This window comes from Synchiropus splendidus, chromosome 6 (genome assembly GCF_027744825.2).
Source record: "Synchiropus splendidus isolate RoL2022-P1 chromosome 6, RoL_Sspl_1.0, whole genome shotgun sequence".
Taxonomy (NCBI): domain Eukaryota; kingdom Metazoa; phylum Chordata; class Actinopteri; order Syngnathiformes; family Callionymidae; genus Synchiropus; species Synchiropus splendidus.
Genome location: NC_071339.1, coordinates 16,663,171 through 16,681,941, shown reverse-complemented (window position 1 = coordinate 16,681,941; position 18,771 = coordinate 16,663,171). Strand labels below are relative to the sequence as shown.

General features: G+C 41.9%; 1 protein-coding gene and 1 long non-coding RNA gene across 4 annotated transcripts in view; one reads left to right on the top strand and one right to left on the bottom strand.

Moving 5' to 3' along the window:
* LOC128760182 (chemokine-like protein TAFA-1) overlaps positions 1-18,771 on the bottom strand; it is a 131,997-nt gene that overhangs the window by 83,844 nt on the left and 29,382 nt on the right. The window lies entirely within an intron of this gene.
* On the top strand, positions 9,795-13,637 carry LOC128760183 (uncharacterized). Of its 2 annotated transcripts, XR_008414791.1 has the most exons (10): positions 9,846-10,289; positions 10,436-10,567; positions 10,669-10,807; positions 11,344-11,471; positions 11,663-11,758; positions 11,828-12,052; positions 12,133-12,354; positions 12,439-12,600; positions 12,921-13,100; positions 13,176-13,637. It is a non-coding gene; the product is annotated as an uncharacterized LOC128760183 (long non-coding RNA). The 2 variants fall into 2 exon arrangements; XR_008414790.1 differs by having other exon boundaries at positions 9,795-10,289; positions 10,669-11,471.

The following is an 18,771-nucleotide window of genomic DNA, read 5'->3' as shown; positions in this document are numbered from 1 at the left end:
TGCTGAGGTGTGTTCATGGGCGAGACCAAGTGGGCTCAAACCTTGGTGTCCTGACACTGACTTGAACCCCATCAAACCGATGACTGGATGATTCCCAGGCAAATGTGAGAAGCTGCCAGGATGATGATCAGAAACCAAGGCATGAGATCCTTCCTCAAGCATCAGAGTTAGTTAGTTAGCTAGTCATCCTGCAGTCCCACTTTCTTGACCAGGTTGCTGGTCAGACCCAAAACAAGAAAGAGACATGATGGCTTTAGGAGTTATGGGAATACCAAAAAAAGATGGAGGAGGCGGGACGGAACTCTCTGCCTCCTTTCTTAGTTGGCTGTCTATCAATACTTGGACCGTCAATACATCACACACAGACACATAACTTGGCTCTATCTGAAGAAGACACGTCTCGTGCGAGTTAATCCACAACAACTAAATGGCTTCAGCCCTATGGGTGGAGGTATCAGTGCCCCCTTTGAGTCCCCTAGTGAAACAAGAGATGATCATTTGGGTAAAGGAAATGTCATTGTATGGGTAGTATCCCGAGCTGGACCGACCCAGACCACTCAGTGGGAACACGCCACGAGAGACGGTGGTGCCATCCACATTCCTATCTTCTCTCTCTGTCACTCCTATGCCAGTCGTGGTGGCAGCAGTGTCTCTCTAATGTGTTGACCCAACCTCTGTCTGGTTCTGATAAAAGTCTGTCTGGTTTTGTAATGGCTTTGCCGACACCGGAACTTAAATTTGTTCATTGGGAATCTTAAACAAAGGACAAGGCCCTTCTCTTCTGTCTGATTTGGAAACGGAGAGAACAGAATTGGTTATTATCTCAGCCAGCAGCAGCTGAGGAGTCGGGGAGGCTGCAGCCAGACCCCAGGTGTGCCACCGTGCACGCAGGAAATTGAGCAAACAAGAGATAAGTGAGATGGAGGGCTGCCTCTCTCTTTAGGACAGCATCTCCCTCACTATCAAGTGTGCTCTGCCGCTCCCACCTCTGTTCCTCTCTTATACCAACATGGTAACATTAGTCCAGACGGATGGCTACAAAAGACGCCGGCTCCTTTCCATCCAGCACCGTCCACCATTTCTGAAAGGCGACATTCTGATGAAAGCACGGTCCAAGCGACTATGATGTCCCGCGTGCTATAAATATGAGATATTGACACGGGTGGGAGGCGGAAGAGCAGCCAAGGCATTTGCAGTCTGTGTAGCAACATGGACTCCAACACCCCCGGGGCGAGTGAATCCACAGACAAAGTTCAGACCAGGCATTGCCGGTCTCTGTCTGGGCTATGAAGATGAAGATGACATTTCAAATCCCACTGCAGGATAAGGCGAACGCAATTGTCCGTCACCGTCTGGTCACTTTTCAAACCATGTTCAGCATTTGTCGGCAAGTAAAGGCCGGTGGCCACAACTCCATCTTACAAGTCTGAGTAGATGGAGCATAGGAATGGTGTTGCATCATAAGCAAATATAGAACGAATAGTAGGGATCCTGAAATTCTATTGTGATAAAGGAGGATTCAATTGAAGTTCCCATTTGAACAAGGATAGTCTATAAAGCACCAAGAGCAGTATGGAAAACAACAAGCTCGACTGACCACGAGCAGCGCCAGCATTTCAACATGCAGGAAGATGACGTCCGGTTGCTGGAGGTTAAATGGTTAAAACACACTTTTGGTTCCTTACGTTGACATAAGGTCCTCACAAGGGTATTGTTTTGTCAAAACTGGTCAACCAGACAAGCACTCACACACGCAGGTTTGCCACTCTCCCTTTGTGGGGCCCGCTCATTGCCATAACCCTTTCCCCAGCCTCTCACCCTCAACCTAACCATCTAAAACAAATGACTAAACTTAACTGAAACAAACTTAAACTCATTTATGATGACCCTCTTATTGTGAAGCCCTCATCCTCAAATTACGCCTTATCCATATGGGGTCTGGCAAAAGGTCCCCACAAGCACCTAAGGGCCCCAAAAAGGGGTGTTTTCAGCCAAAATTTGACCTCACTAGGATAGATATGCTTAAACGCACACACAGATTTTACTATTCCATGATCCTTGTAGTTTGCTATGAACCTACTGTACACGTCGTAGATTTTTGAGCTCCACTTTAAAAAGTGTGTCGCTCTAATATCCATGCGAATAGTAGTCTTATTATGATTTCATTTCATTTTGGGCGCAAGCAGAAGTGCCATTGAGTTTTGTTGTCATGTAAAATGTTCAATGGGTCTGAAATTTTGTTGTAGTTTGTGAAAAGGCTATGATTCTCCTTGCTGGTCCTCTGTTGGTTCAATTGCATTCATTTGAAACTTAGTTCCACCTGAATGCCAACAACATAGCAGCTAATATCTATTTTGCTTCTTGCGTTGTAAGACTGCAAGTCACGCGAGCAGGTGTCAAAACCGACCTGTCATGCCATGTGGAGTGTTGTGACAGCTCATTAAATATCCTGGCGGGCAGATGTTTCATCCATATGTCATCATTTCACTCTCTTTAGGATTTACTAACACGTCTAAACAGCTTCAGAGCAGAGGCACCGGCACTTACAGTCACACTCTTGATGTTGGGTAACATTGGGAGTCTGTCTTCGTCAGCCACCCGTGGAAGCAGGAGCTGCAGTGAGGTGAAGTTACCTCACTGCTGCTTCTCAGAGGAACTGACCTGTGATGCACACTACTGCAATGAAGCTAAAATTGTTTGTCCGCACTCAGACATTCCCACACACCGTCGCTGCAGTAGAGCCCAACAGACAGGCAAATCTGCTAACATGAATCTGGTATGGTCTGGGATGGTTGGATGTCCGTTCACCAACCCAAACCCAACTCAACCTGACTGCCATCATGGCTGCCACAACTTCATCATACCAAAGTAAAAGTGTCCAAATACAAGTAACATCCGACTTACGACTGGGATCGGTTCCCACCAGCCGGTTGTAAGTCAGATTGGACCTAAGTCGAATGCCATTCAAAATAGCCGACGCGAGGTTTATAGGTGCTACTGTAGTGGTAGATGGCTCTGTGAGAATGAGATGCTGGGATACTGTGCTGCCGCAACTGTCGTATGCTACTACGTGCTGCGGTGCCAGACATTGAATTAAAATAAATAAATAAATAAAAGAAGAAGCATCTGCTGACATGTGCTGGCCATGGTCGTAAGTACTGGTGGACGTAAGTCGAGCAGGTCGTAAGTCGGATGTTACTTGTATACTTCTAAAGAGAATGCAGTAGCTCAACTGCTGTAACAAAGTACTCTCACTTGACACTCCTCCGCTCAAGTGATTCCAGGTCTTTTTTTTTTCGACTGTCTCTTGGACTGAATCCACTGCTCTTCAATTGAGTCGCGGAAGCAGCATGCTGGGAGTTCCTCACCAAAGAGGCGTCCAAGAGCCTTCTCACTGGTCTTACCTCAATGTGGAGCAGTCTGAGTCTCTTGTGGATGAGGGAGCTCCTCATTCCATCACGATGGCAGAGTCCAGCCATGATGACAGACGTGTATGGTCTGATGCGCTCAGACGCAACACTCTTCAGCGAACACAAATATTGTCTTAAATTACAACCATATCGGCAGTCGACTAGTCACTATTATCTTTACGATCAGTCATCTTGTCAGGATAGGACGTGTCCGATTCTAATGTTGCAAATAGGAAACACTTCTTAAATGTCTTGAAACTGATCATTTCATTGCGCCAAATGGAGTTTGAATTGTTTTCCCCCCTGAGCCTCAGCAATTGCATCCATTGACTAATCCACCTGAAAAGGGAGAGATCTGTCTTTTGGCTCAGCTCTTATCCTCATCATGACAGATCACAATAATGAAGACAAATAGAAGGTGAGTTTTTAATCCCTGCCTATTTATTGCCTTTAAAAACCACCGCCATCCAAACTCCCACTGTGCGTAGCTTCCTGGCGCCATGATCAACCCCCCTGTCTTACTGCACATTACAAGATCAAACATGGAGAGGTGGGCGCTGGAGGGCTGACAGAGGTGTGAGACAAGAAAAAGAGTAAACAGCTCATTTTCTTTTTGCTCCACTCCCAGGCATAAGAGTTTCCATTTCTGTGGGGCAATAAATAAATAAAGGGCTTTGAGATTAGCAGCCATTACAGGGAGGCCCTGTGAACCTTCTCTTCATAATGGAGTGTTTATTAGGAAAAATAAAGCATTCACATCTCCTGTGAAGCAAAGCTGTTATTTCAGAAGGTGTCACTGGCGGCAAATACACGCTGCGGCGAGGAGAACACTTTCCCTCGGAGAATATCTGTTCATGAATACTATTTACTGACATTATGATCCTTTAGCGTTCTCACTGCAGCTGCTGAAGTGAGTGAAGATTTTTTTTTTTTTTTTATGTTATGCCCCGCACATTTCTTTCTCTAAAACAAACCAACCATCCAATTATTGGGAGAGGAAGGCTGCGAGAAGGAGTGGAGTGGCGAGTATCGGAATACAATTTATGAATCATTAAGAGAGAGGGGGCATTAATATTTCAGAGCCCTCAGACCACCAACAAGTGTGGGAATGGATTCTGCACACAGCCATGTGTGCACTCAGACATATTCAGAACATGGATTCACCGCATCCGCAGTCTGCGCTGGAAATACACAGCGTAGAAAGTAAATACGCTTACACTTACTTTCACCCTGAAACTCCTGCCGGCTGAATTCTAATTGCCGTCAGTGGTCAACAGGAGGATTAACTCCTGCAGCGCCGTCTCCACCGGAAGACCCTCATCCCCCCCCCCCGTCTACTGCAAGGCAGGTTTATTTGTGGCTGCATCCACACATGAAACAAACGCGTGGAAGTCATGACAATACAATGCCATTAAATCCCACTTCAGTCTCCGCTCACTCACAGCTGTAGGAGTGAGAGATGGGGGTACAGTGGGGGGAGTACCCGGAGAAAACCCACATAAGCACCTCCAATCTGTGGGTTGCCTCAAGTCGGAGTCAAACCAATGAACCCATCAGCCATGACCTGTTCTTCTGGGGTTATTTTTAAAGTCCTCTCTACCACACAACTTTTTTGCTGTTGGACTATATTCCAGTCCTCGACTGACAGCAACCTCAAACATAGCATAGTCACTCTTTTCATCGTCAGCTGTGACTGTTTATGTTAACGAAATGAAAAAAGAATAAAGGAAAAAAGGGCCGCAGTCATGTGACATGGGCAAGAAATCTCCCTTGTACAATGGTACCTCGGTTTTTGAACGTCCCGGACTTCGAACAAATCGGAGTTTGAACAAAAATTTCTACAGTTTGTTGCTTCGGATTTCGAACGAAAATCCAGAACTCGAACACACCCGAAAAAAAGGCGGAAAAAACATAACGTGCGCAGACCGATCAGCTGACCCACAACGTGCTCTGTTATTGTGTATAACGCAGCCTCTGTATGCAGACGTGTCCCGTTAGCTACATTTACTGACTGTTTTTTCTTCATATTGAGGTGTAAAACCTTTCCTGTCTCCGCACTGGACCGTGGTAGAGTGTCACAGAGGAGGTGCTGGAGCGCTCACTCCAGGGTTTGATGTCCTGTTGTGGGCTGGAGCTGGGACAGGGATGAGTCTGGGACAGAGCGTGACTTGGTTTATGACTTTGTCACAGCCAAACTGCACAGAAGCGCACATTCAGAGCTGGACACGCACCGGGCACCTCTTCACTTCTGGAGAGACGTCACTCACTCGGCAACCCCTCCCACATGCAGCGGCCACACACATAGAGGAACAGCGCACCTGCAGCAGACACTCTACATTCACTTCTACAAAAGCCTGTTTTAAGGCTTGGAACGCATTGTTTCTTTTTCCATTCATTGTCATGGGAAAAATCGATTCAGATTGAAAACAAATTGCTTCTCGAACGGCCATCTGGAACGGATTGTGGTTGAGAACCAAGGTACCACTGTACCTGCAAATTGTACTGACTCAAAAAAGATTTTTTTTTTTTTTTCTCCAATTGCCTTTGCTAAAATAAATAGCTGGGCCTCGTGTGATTCAGTTTGTACCTTGGACCTCATGACTCACCAAACTATCCAACACTCTGCTAGACACACACATTTCATGTCCAACAGTCTGTTGGAAGAGCAGCCAAAGATGGCTGTTCCCGCCCTGGTGGGGGTTCACATTTTCTCAGAATGGAAATCCACCCAAGCGGCGCACGTCCCCATCCGGGTTTCAACATGTCCACATCAGCCAGTTGATTCTGTCCGGGGTTAGCAATACCAATATAATCTCTGACAGAACGATTACCCTGTCTCACCTTTAAAGAAACTAGAAAGGGCAATGACATCGTATGCAGTATGTCTTGGAAATCCCCAAATGGCGGTTGTTGGCTGAAGACAGAAACACCCAAGCTCTAGTTGGACCTGTCCCCCAGAAGGAGCGGTGGCATGGAATCAGCAGAAGATCCAAAGAAAGGTGCTCATGTCTGGTTCTCCCAGTTGTCATTGAGGCCCACAGGAATATCTGCTAATGGGATTCAGCCTGGGATTCCCCCCAGCACAGCTCAAAGATGATTTCCTTCAGCTGAAGTGCAGGACCCTGTTTCCTTCTATCTCTCTAAAGCTGATGCCTGCCGTAATCACCCCTAAAAGCCGGGAACTCTATCAAAAGGGGATGTCAGTATGTGTTCACCCGTGACTGGGTTGAGGTGTGTGTTTATACGAGGGTTTGCCGCTGCCTGCAAGCTACATCCGCATTTGTGTACGGGCGTACGAGCACATATGCAACGTTCCTTCTCCCTTCACACTGTATTGTGTGTAAGATCAAAGCATTGAAACCCCTGGAGGGGGGGAGGCGGTCTCGACACACTCAAGCATGGCTGCACTTATTCTGCTGATGCACTCTGCAGCTATAAAAAAAAATAGAGGCGGGATGATCTGGGCACAAACGTGAATATTTCCATTGTTCTGCAGAGTGTAGATAGAGTCATAGATCTCAACTCTTTCATGAATCAGTCCTTTGGCTCGTGGGCGCATCAGGACTTAAGCCTGATGCTGGTCGCCATGGGTCACTGTCTTCGCTGACCGCCATAAGCTCTTGCTGCAGTGGAAATAAAAAAGAAAAAAAAAAAAGTAAAAATAAAACTGTCCTGAACAGCACCTTTAAAAACTGTCTCCGGGGGATTCGGGTGCTGAACACAATGTACAAGAAGGACTGGACAACTATTTCAATTTCACACAGGAGGGGGTTTTTTTTAAGCACAGTCCACAGCTCACTTCTGTCCGTTGTATGTTGGCACGACACCAGAAGTTGCTGAGCTTTGTGATGGAGGCAAACTATACTGAGGAAGGATTGGAACAGGCTGGTGACCAGGAGTTGTAGGAGACAACCAGAACATTCAAAAACACAATTTCAACTGGAGGCCGTTGCCAGTGACCAGCTCACTCTGCACTTTGATTCTGCTCACACTTCCTGTTTCTGATTTCCCTCTCCTCGGTCGTCAGCTGTCTAAATTCAGAGTCGGTTGACAGTGAACTTGAGTCGCGACCAACTAACCGGAGACGGGGTGGAGACTAAGAACCATCATACGCAGACTAAGACCAAGCACACCGATGATAGCCTGTATTCTAGTCCTCACACATTGCGGCAAATGAAACTGGATTCGGGTCTCATAAATACTGGTCTTGTCTCACCCTCGTCATTTATCTCGGTCTCAACTCGATCTTCGCTTAGGTGGCTGTGACTACGACACTGCTGTTTGGGGTTTGTCTACTTGTTTTGCCTCTGGACCGTCGTATTTCATTTTTTTCTTTGTGTTTTCGTTCTGCTCGTGTTTTGTGTTCTTTGTATTGGACAGTGTTAAAGAGCTCCATCTGTGTAACATCATTTTTTTTCCACTTCTTTTTGTCATTTCTTGCAGTGCAAGTTCCTGACACAGGATGTCCTGTACTGTCGCAGCATCTCTGGAATAATAAATAAAAAATCCACACAACTGAAAAGCACAAGAGAAACAGAAGGTGTGAGGCAAATCAGAAGGAAAAATGTAAAATAACACAAAATATCCAGGAAAACGCAAGGTAAAAAAGTGAAGCAAAGCAAATGAGAGCAAGAAGAGGGGACCGGTACCAAATTTTCACCACATAGCTGGTAACCACAGTTCATAGGCAACCCAGTCTCACAAAAAAACGTGCAATAACAACGTTTGTCCACTTCATGAAAACGTAGTGCTTTGACGAATTTGCCTCAAAAAACGTATCCCAGGTACATTTAATTTCTCAATGGTTTAGTGAAGGGCGTTCCTCTGGTCACGTGACTGACAGCTTTCTCCCCTGTCTGAACATAAAACATGGCGGACATCCGTTCTATTTTTGCTCTAAATTGCGAGATTTTAAAACAATGAAATGCTTTTGTTGAGTTTTGATCACATTTCTAGCGACAAATGTACACTTTATTTTCATATTTTCCGATCGGTGTATGTTTATGGCGCTTCGTTTTATCGTTTTGACCCAGGTTCTTTAGTGGTGCTCACTGAAATCGTAGTATTGTGACGTTTGCCCTGCTGGCCATAAATACGCTCCAAAATGCGGGGTTTTAAATGACTTTATTGGCTTTTGATCGCACTTCTAGCAACAAATATATCCTACATTATAATAATATATGGTCGTTTTACGTAAATAACGCTTATTTTCTTTCGTTTGGACCGAGATTCTTTTGTGATTCCCTATTAAAACGTAGTAGTGTGACGTTTGCCCTGCTGGCCATAAATACGCTCTAAAATGCGGGGTTTTAAATGACTTTATTGGAATTTGATCGCATTTCTAGCGACAAATACATCCTACATTATAATATTATGTGCTCCTTTTATGTAAATAACGCTTATTTTCTTTCGTTTGGACCGAGATTGTTTTGTGATTACCTGTTAAATTGTAGTATTGTAACGTTTACCCTGCTGGCCATAAATACGCTCCAAATTGCGGAGTTTTTAAATAACTTTATTGGCTTTTGATCGCATTTCTAGCAACAAATATATCCTACATTGTAATATTATGTGCTCGTTTTATGTAAATGATGCTTAGTTTCTTTCGTTTGGACTGAGATTGTTTTGTGATTCCCCATTAAAATGTATTATTACGGTGGTTATCTGCTCGCGCTGAAAAACGTGCAATAACTACGTTTGTCCACTTGGCATACCGTAATCCTTTGAATACTTTGCCTCAAAAATCGTTTCTCTCGTACGAGTCATTTCTCAATGGCTTTATGAATGGCGTGCCTCTGGTCACGTGACTGATAGAGCCCAAAACATGGCGGACACCCGTTCTAGTTTTGATTTAAATTGTGAGATTTTAAAACCGTTAAAAGCTATTGTTGCTTTTTGATCACATTTCTAGCGACAAATGTACGCCTTACTTTCATTTTTTTCGCTCGTTTCATGTATATGACGCTTCGTTTTTTTTCGTTTTGACCCAGATTCTCTCGTAGGTCTCAATTCAATGGTATTATTGTACAGCTGGCCAGTAATTCCGCAGCCAATTGTTGTAATCACATGTAACAATTTTTAAATATTATGTCATGATAAATGATATAACATTTATTATCCGACTGGGGAAGGAAGTGGATGGCAGGAACTGACGTCACGGACCGAATACGTTATTTATTTATCATTTGTATCGAATACATTTCTACGCCAAATAGTATTATCGGATATTTAAAATCGTATCAACTGCATATAAAGTCTTTTGGCAAGAAAGGAAGTTCCGTCATTTATTCGTTTTGCTGACTCACGTTTCGTTCTCCGTCACAGACGTCAGCTGAAACGCAAGCGGACCATTTGAAACCTCCCAAGCCGTAGTTTCTATTTTTCATTCTGTTTAAATATGTACACGTGTTGTGGACGCCGACGTTTCTTTGGAGACGTGAATTTATGCTTTGGATGAATAATTCAATTATACAAACACGTCGGACTTTGACGTCATCAGTGGTCGACCAAAACAAAAACATGGCGGAAAGTCATTCGGCTGGACTTCGGTAGAAACTTCTCTTCTTTTTTGTTTATCATCCTTTCGTCTGTTTAGAGTCTGTCAGTGATTTTGTAGAATTGCAATACTGCGTTCGCTGTTGGTACTGTAGAAGCTTATGTTGTTCTCCGGGAGTTGCCATAGTTGGCAGGAGGGTGTTATGTTGGACTGCGCGGGTTTTTGGGTCGTGTCTAACGGAGACTGAAGGCACGAATAATGTTGTTATCTTGCTGCACCAACGAACTTGGACCTTATTGACTGCTGTCCGGGCGGATTTACCAAATATAACCCTCTGCTACAATACTACGGACACCAAAGACACAAAGCTGAATGATTTTGACGTGAGTTATGTATTTATTCTATTTCTTAATATTTGAATTTATTTTGTTTGTTTTTTGATAACCTTTCTCCATGTCGATGGTTGTTAATATGGGGGTAACTTATCCGGTTTCCATTTCTTTTCTTTTCTTCTTGCTGATTTGCATAGTCACGTCCACTGTGTTTAAAATCAAGTGGCCACTGATAAATTGGTATTCAGGCTGAACTCACTCAACTGAGGAGCATCATGGATGACGATGATGCCTTATTTCTTGCTGATTTGCTGTTGGAGGAATGCAAGGTAGGCATTTAATGCTCTCATGATCTGTCCTGAGACTTTATAACAATATGTAATATTGTGTATTTGGTGACGCTAACATTTTCCATTATCTTTATTTTAAGAATACTCAACCTAAAGAATCCTCAGAAGTGTCTGGACCGGACAAATTTACATTTGTTTGGTTTGAGGAGGACGAGGAAGGGAATCCTATCCCAAAGGGGAGGAGAACAGGGAAGAAGCGGGTAAAGAGTTCATCCTCAGGTGATTTTTGTTCACTATCTTTATGATCTCTATTGCCTGTCTTTGGCTGACTACATTGGTTATGTATTATTATAGAACTAATGTCAGTCAACTGCTTCAGTATTTGATTGATTTGTCACGGTTGTGGGGCTAACTATTTGACACGACACTGTCCTAGTGAGGACATTTCGCTGAATACAGGATATAATGTCACATCACAATGTTTACATGGTTGAGTAGTCAGTATAAGTGGTTTACTGTAATGTGGTTAAGTGGTTAAATTAATTTCAGAGTCCTGCTTAATGTTAGTAATTTGTTTTGGATGTTTGTTGTTGTTTAAGGTGAGAGACAATGGTCAATTGTCAATTGGGTCAATGAGTCCTCACAAAGTCCTCACAAAACATAATTATGTGTGTGAGTTACAAAACTCTACTGAAAACAATGATGTCAAAATATTGGCTAAAGGGAGACGTCTTGAAATAGTTAAAGAAGCCACTTTGACCAGAGGGGAAATCCTTCTTTCAACATGAGGTCTTGACTTGGACCCTATCTTTCAGCGTTTCCATCCACAATTCCATGGTTTTACATAATAGATCATCCATGATAGAGGGATTCTACAGGCCACTACCACCAACCACTCACATCAGTGAAGAGAAGGGAGGAAAATTCTCCTTCCATGGAAGAGGTCTGTACTGAGATAATATATGCCATATATATTGTTATTGTTGCAATAATATATATATATATATATATATATATATATATATATATATATATATATATATATATATATATATATATATATATATATTTTTTTTTTTTTTTTTTTTTTTTTTAAAACCTCTTTTTAATTATGTTCGTCTCCTATCTTCCCAGAGTGCATTTTGCTAGTAATGCATCCATGCTGTGACTGCTGCTCTGGGCATACAACCTTTTCTGCAGGAAAGCAAGTAATTCTGATTGGAATGAATGGTGAGTTCCTTGTGTATGAATTATATTTTCTATTTTCTGTTCTAAAATTTTGTTATGTACATATTTTAGGTCGATACAATGTGTCCCTCCCAACTGTCAGCTGCTCCTGCGGGAAAGCTTTGGATGTCGGTATTAGTGAGCTGATTGAAAGTGGCTACTGGCCAGCTACAGTCCATTTTGAGACGCTGTACACAGTGGATTTGTTCGCTACATACGACGATCTCAAGATTACTGCACCAGGAATGTCAAGCTTTCGTTGGTATGCTTGAGCAGCGCACAAAACTCTTTGGTCGGGTTAGTACATCATTGGACTAATTGCCTGCAGAATTGAAAGAGTTTTAGATGTATTTATATGCTTGATTTTCCTTTTACAGTGTGGTAAAATATGTGGCGACACCATGCAAGAATCATTCCTGGAATGGTCGTACGCAAAATTAGAAGTTGAGAGGCTGTCTGAAGTCGCTCAGTTTCGGTGCCCAGCCTGCACACCCTCAATGTTAGCTGTCTCAGTGGATGGGAACCTGAACTTGAAAAAACCATTGAAGGACTGTATCTCTGCATTAAGCAGCGGAAATATCAGCTGTATCGTCAGGCTGGTAAGAACAGAACGAAAGAAAACAAGTTTTTGATAATAATGTGTGGCTGAGCACATATTCAGTATTTTCTGTTTAATATTCTAGATGGCAACAAGAGAAGACATCTGCTTAGAAAAAAGATTTCAATGGAAAAGAGATCCTTAGAAGATGCCATCACAAAATACAATGCTGTTGTGCCGGAAACTGGCAAACTCCCTTCTCCCAACGAGCTCCTGGCTGAGGAAAACTATTCCTGGCCTTGGGAATGTAAGTACATCTAGGATGTGTTCAGTTGTCTTCATATCTATAGGCTATTTTTAATTACATTGTAAAGGCTTTAGATGAAACAATTACTGGTTTGACCGAGGTTGCTGTGATTGGATCAGACAAGCTCCAGAGACAACTTCCTTTTTACTTTTGAAAACTGAAAGAGACACTCTTCTATATAATTCTGTCCCATGGGAGAAATTGCCTGGTGTCATTAGGAGGAGATTATGCAGTGTAATAGAACCCACCTCTGAAAGTACACAGACACTGCGGGAAGTAGTTCACCACTATTTATAAAAAATGTATATGATGATTTGCAGGTCATGGTGATATGTTAAAGAAAAAAAAGGTCTTCGACAAGGTAATGCTGCTGAAACGACTGAAGGAAGAGGAGGTCATTGTTGTCCGTGAAGTCAAGCAGCACTGGGAGTACATGAGGAATATGGCTGGAAATATTGAAGAGATTTCCTCCCAGCTTTCAGAAGGGATCACTCAGCAAAGTAAGTACAGTTCTATTTGCTACTTGTGCTGATATACTAGATTAGTAGTCTAATTTATTGTAATATCACTGTCAGGCGGCACAGATGCATTGACTGGGAGAGGACGTGAGGGGCTACTCTGTCTGCTGAAGAGAAGACTGTCAGCAATTCAAGCTCAGCAGGGTGCGGCTCGCTCAACGTACCAACATGTTTTTGGATCGCAAGCCTTGTCTCTCGATGATTCCTCCACTGATGATGAAGAACCCCATGATAGCAGCTCCTCCACCGAAGATGAAGAACACTAGCATTGTAGCTCCTCTTCTGAACTTTGACCTCCCTCATTAAAAAATGAGGAAAACTGTTGTAATTACCTGGCCTGCAGTATGAATGTGAAATGTTAAAATAAACTGTCCTGCAATTGACTCTTTTTCTGAGTTATGTACTATTACTATTTTGAAGTAGATGCTGATGCTTTTTATGTAAATTATGAATGATTAATTTGAGATTTATTGGTAGGGCAGTGAAATACGGCTTTTCATGCAGCCTCAATAAAGTCAATTAACAGGCTATGTTCACTCACTTCTCTGACTTTCTTTTGCCACTAAAATTGTCTGTACAATGCTCATGTATGTTATTCAATCATGTGCAAGTACATATAGGAACTTAGTAAAACCAAAGCAGTACGATGAATGAGACTGCTGTTTTGTTGCAGGAATAATGAGTCAAATGGTATGAGCAGGTGTTGCAATGCATTATCTTACTTATTTCTGAATGTTATTAGGGTTAGAACTAGGGGTTTCCATGGCCTCTGGCCACCTAAATGGGTAAGGTCATCAGTAAATGCTTCTCATCGAAGTTAGCTTAGAACAGGTAGAAATATCATAACCTGGATTACATCCTGAATACTGCTGACAAAGGCACTAAGAGTGCACAAGTCACAGATCCTACTTTTGAGTTAAAGGAAGAGTTCAATAATTTTAACCCGAGAAGACATCTTATTATTTAACATCTGGATGTGCCACCGTATCTTTCTGACTACGTCTGGATAGGAAGGGAAGTCATCTCATTTATCTCTGAGTTCATGTCTGAATGAAAAGGGCCAACAGGCGTCATGTATTTGTTAGGCATCACTATGTTTGTTGAGCTTGTTGGCGCCCTTTTGATGGGAGGATCTGACAATTGCTGAGATGGGAATTTTCTTCTACTCTCCCCGACTTGGGAAGGCAACTGGGCATGGTGGAAAGGAGCAAAAAAAACAATTAAACCATTAAACAATGAAAGACAAACACAGAGTAGCAAGTTTGGTGACAAATTTGAAAGATTCAGCCATGTGTACTAACTGACATGAAACAATGGTCTATCAGTGTTGCCAATGTTGTATGGTCTGGAAACAGTGGCACTGAGGAAATAACAGGAGGCAGAGCTGGAGGTAGCAGAGATGAAGATGCTGAGCTTCTCTCTGGGAGTGAGCAGGATGGATAGGATCAGGAAGCTGTAGATCTGAGGGACAGCACATGTCAGGTGTTTAGGAGACAAAGTCAGAGAGGCTAGATGGAGATGGTTTGGACATGTACAGAGGAGAGAGAGCCAGTACATTGGTAGATGAAGATGTTGAGGTTGGAACTGCCAGGCAGAAGGTGGAGAGGAAGGACAAAGAGGAGATCTATGGAGGTGGTAACAAGAGGTTTGTAGGTTTGAGAGAAGAGGAAGCAGAGGACAGGGGGAGATGGAGGAGGATGATCCACCACTGAAGGGAGAAACCCAAAGAGAGAGAAGAAGAAGACGTAATCGCATATTGTGTCTCTCTAATTTGGTTATATTTGTCAAGCTTTAAAACAAGAGAAAGCCACACCAAAGAAGATAGCTGGAATATCTCCTTTGCATAGCACATACACAATTGACACACAAATTCCTTTCTCACCTATCTTTGAAATATGGTCCACACTGGCACCTTCTCACTAAATGTAGTTTACTCAAGTCTGACAATTTATCTATTGATCTTCCAGTCTTGAGGTTTTCAACCAATATAGAAGACAACATTTGCATCTTTCATAGGATGTGCCAAGGCTCAGGGCATTGGCTGTATCAGCCCATCAGGTGACTCATTTGGAGATACTAGATGATTATTGTATGAATGAATAAGACATTCATGTTTCAAGCTCATAATATTTAATATATTTGAAAAGACATAATACTTCATTTGCTCATGAGCAAAAAACGCACGAGAACGAGCTATTGATGACAGAAAACCTATACAACGAGATTTAAAGCAAACATTTATTTGAGTGTGATTCCCTCGTTTAAGGTGTTGACACTATACGTTTTGAAAATGTAAAGTTATGTTACGTTTTAAGGTGATGTTTTATTTTTTATTTTTTTTATTTTACATTACGAACAGTAGAAATGAAGGAATTGTGGGTAAAAGCCCATCGTGCGCGCGCGTAGACTGCTGGGAGGAAGAAGTTTCATGCGACGAACGTGCTCTAAATATTGAAAGGTAAGAAATTATCACGCAAGGGGTCATATATGGCGAAATATATGAAGTGTTTGCCATCATTTCGGGCAACCATCGCTTCCATGTTTGTAACTGTCAAATTCGCGGTTTACATTGGATGCTGTAACCGCAATACTCCGCGGTAACATAAAGAAGAACAAACGTTGTCATTGCAGTACTCTACAAGTGATTGTTTACATTACATTATGGCTAAAAAACTTCATTTTCACCTGAAAGGGATTAGGTCTAATATATGTACGTGTGTGTGGCAAAAATGATATGTGGATCATACATGGTACAAACGTTTTGTTTTTTTCCAGTTCGAGATGCCACGGGGATCCACTAATAAGCACTGCAATAACTGCATGTTATTGCAGTGGCTTGCAAGACCTGCAAAATTTGCCAAGCAGAGCAGCCCAGGCGACAGAGGCTGGCAAAACGACTGAAAACTTTTGAAAAAAAAAAGAGGAGTGGTTGAAAAACCAAAAAAAAACAACAACACCGCCTCACGTGTGATGGACGAGGCACAAATGCTGGTATGTTTGACATCAGTAATTGTATTTTTCAAATTTATGGCTTAACATATGGGGATTTCATTTTTTTTTTCAGCTGGAAAAACTGCACACTTTGGGCCACAGAGCTGTGGTGTTTCTAGCTCGGCCAGGCAAGAAACCTGGCACTTGGTCCAGTCAGGTGGTCCACTCCAAGTGGCATCTGACTGACCATGCCAGCAAGTGCCTGGACCAGATGAAGGACCTATATATGGCGGTTGTTAGAGGTAAGTTTGTTAATGTATTTGCATCTTCAGGCACATGTAATAATGGGCCGGATTCAGATCAGGCCATCATTCATTATTAGCCCTTTTTTGACTTCATTAGTCACCAGCAACCTCTTTCCCTCATATAACTGCATATAAATGTTTTTATATATAGTGGAACAATACACCACATTAGCATCTGCTCCAGAGTCTAACCACAGTTCTGTGGTGGAGGATTGTTGGTCCCTGCAAAGCTTTCTGACCATTTTACCTTGTTGTCTCACTGTTATTTCCCTGCTCTGACACATCTTTCCCACAGTGCCAGTAGCTGTAGAATGTTCCTCAGTGTAGACAAAAACAGCTGAAAGCAACAAGATCCAAAGTTGTGCTTTAGAATTATACACAATTTTAATTTATCTGAGAGCTTTTTTGATGTTGAATTCTGGAAAATAATTTTAAAGTTTATGTGGTGTAAATCAGTCTTTTAAGGCTGAGTATCTCTGGAAGATTAGAAATTTCTGTGTATGTATATACAAAAATCTCACTCTGATCATATTGTCTATCTGTTCCACAAAGGTTGGACAGATATGCAGCCATCAACCTCCTCCACCATCCATCCGTCCACAACCTCTGCTAGCCAGCCGTCAACCTCCTCCAAAAGAGCCTCCACAGGCCCTCTGAGTATGTAGTAATTAGATCTTTGAGACATGTCTGCAATCCAATTACCAGCATATCTGTTTTGGTTCATAAATTATTTGTAGACATTATAATATTTAGGTGAAAGACTTTTTATAGTTCAGGTTGCTATGACAAAGTCTGACATGTCAGACATTAGCATGTTATGACATGGTTTATTTGCACGAGATGCGTCATTGGTTTTTGATCGTTAGTCTATTGGATGTTATATGTAATAAAATATTGTGGGAATTATTCTGTACAAACAGTTATATTTATCCTCAACAGGCTTACCTCCAAGAAAAAGCACCAGAAGGAAGACAGAAGATGGATCGAAAGGTTCTTACATATTATACATCATACATTGCCTTGCAAAGATGTAAAAAGTGATGTTATAAAACCATAAGACTTGAAATACAAATATGAAATTAGACACAAAACAAAGAAATTAGAATTATGACCACACAAACTAAAAATTATTTTAATATCCCTACATCAAAGTGTTGCCATTCTTAAATCCAATGCACACAGTCCACTGTTGCTGACATAAGTCTAGTGACTGCCCTGGCCTCTAAACATGATGTATCTCATAAAGGCAATACAATGCAAGATTGTGCAGTGCCTTAAAACTATTACATACAGAAATATCACATGCAGCTGTAAATGATTTTATTTGTACTTTCTTAATATTTTAGTGAATGTTCATTGCAGTATATATTTTTGCCTGAAGACGTAGTGGGCACATCTGATGGTAATTTTTCACCACAAACACCACACCTTGCTCACTTGTGTGTTACAAACTGAAGACCACCAAGGATCATTGTTCTTTACCTTGCAGTGATTAAATCTTTTTTTTCTTTCTCTTGCAGTGGAAAGATATTCCAACTTGAGTGGGTACGGATGGAAGAAACCAAAACAATTTGTTAATAATAATAAATACATCTGCAAAAGTGTGATCTTGATGTTGTCATGCAATTCATACATGCGTACAAGGAGATGAATATAATGAATAAATAATTTGACCCTGAAGTAGAATGAAATTGTCATAACAGAACTGAAATCCTTTATTTCAATTTCCTCTGACCCATTAAAATGTTAAAAAAGAGATGTACATGCCGGATGTGACGCCATCATCCCGCGGCAGGCAGGACATCCTGCTATGTTTCTGTTCTGGTCGACCACTGATGATGACGTCAAAGTCCGACGTGTTTGTACAATTTAATTATTCATCCAAAGCATAAATTCACGTCTCCGAAGAAACGTCGGCGTCCACAACACGTGTACATATTTAAACAGAATGAAAAATAGAAACTACGGCTTGGGAGGTTTGGAATGGTCCGCCTGCGTTTCAGCTGACGTCAGTGACGGAGAACGAAGCATGAGTCAGCAAAACGAATAAATCACGGAACTTCCTTTCTTGCCAAAAGACTTTATATGCAGTTGACACGATTTTAAATATCCGATAATACTATTATGCGTAGAAATGTATTCGATACAAATGATAAATAAATAACGTATTCGGTCCGTGACGCCACTTCCTTCCCCAGTCGGATAATAAATATTATATCATTTCATGACATAATATTTAAAAATTAAAGAGTACATTGCATGTGATTACAACTCTGCTTACAACAGCTTTTGATTATTTTAAAATCCCGCAATTGGCTGCGGAATTACTGGCCAGCTGTACAATAATACATTGAATTGAGACCTACGAGAGAATCTGGGTCAAAACGAAAAAAACGAAGCGTCAAATGCATGAAACG